The sequence below is a fragment of the Myotis davidii genome, unplaced genomic scaffold (genome assembly GCF_000327345.1).
Source record: "Myotis davidii unplaced genomic scaffold, ASM32734v1 scaffold577, whole genome shotgun sequence".
Classification (NCBI taxonomy): Eukaryota; Metazoa; Chordata; class Mammalia; order Chiroptera; family Vespertilionidae; genus Myotis; species Myotis davidii.
In genome coordinates, this window is record NW_006289082.1 from 1268791 (window position 1) to 1269855 (window position 1065).

General features: G+C 41.8%; 1 protein-coding gene across 1 annotated transcript in view; it reads left to right on the plus strand.

The window, feature by feature from the left end:
• Window positions 1-1065, plus strand: part of EBPL (emopamil binding protein like) — a 10472-nt gene that overhangs the window by 1673 nt on the left and 7734 nt on the right. The gene's annotated exons all lie outside the window — the stretch shown is intronic.

Consider the following 1065-nt stretch of genomic DNA (forward strand, 5'->3'; position numbering starts at 1 on the left):
TCTTGAAACACCTTAAAAGTGTGGTTTTGAACTCTATATCCAGCAGTTTGCTTTCCTCCATTTCTTTCATTTGTGTCCTGTTTCTTTGTCTCCGCATTTTTTATGCTTTCTTGGTGCACCCCCTTGTGGTCTTTGTGCACAGTCTTGTTGTAGTTAAGCCTTGATTGTTGTAGGTAACACTCTATTTTTATTTCAGAGAGGAAGGAGCGGGGGGAGAGAGAGAGAGAGAGACATCAATAATGAGAATCATTGATTGGCTGCCTCTTGCAGGATCATCTTGCTGCCTCTCAGGTCCCAGCCAGTAGTAGTAGCTCAAGGAGCCTGAGCCCCATGCCTGGAGTCCAGCTCCTTCAGGTCCAGCACTGAGCAAAGTGTAGCTGTGCACCTTTTCGATGGGTGAGCTGAATAAACTGCCGGGAAGCCCAGGGGCTGGAGGACCCCGGCCTGTCATTGTCCTCCCATCCTGGCTGCTCTGGCTGGCATCAGAGAAAGGGAACAGCCCAGATTTGGCTCAATCCCATGAAATGTAAAGTCTAACTCAGTCTTTATCAATCATCTTCAATTTACATTTTCACCTATAAAAAGTGAAAACTCATCTCATGGGTCTGCCTTTATTCTAGAGAATGTGAAAATCCAATAGGTATTATAAAGTAGTGCATCTTGGGCTTTAAAGAGCACTAATTGCCTGAGACTTTTAAAATACAGAACCTGATTCAGAGGGTCTGGGGTAAGGCCTCAGTGTTGATCTGTGGACCCTTTTGGTGCAGCAGAATGTAGAACCGGGCTGTTAACATTATGTAGATGCTGCAAAAAAATCTTATTCATGACTCTTGTTAAAAAATGGCAAGAAAGACTATTCAAGAGGGACCATCCGTCTGTTCCATTTCCATACCCCTGATTCTATTCCATTCACCACTTTATTCTGTTCATCATTTTTTGATTCATTTTATTTTTATTTTTTTTTAAATATATTTTTTATTGATTAAGACATTACATATGTGTCCTTGTCCCCACGTGGTTCATTTTATTTTAAGAAGTAATGGAGGCTAGAAGTTTTGCATTGGC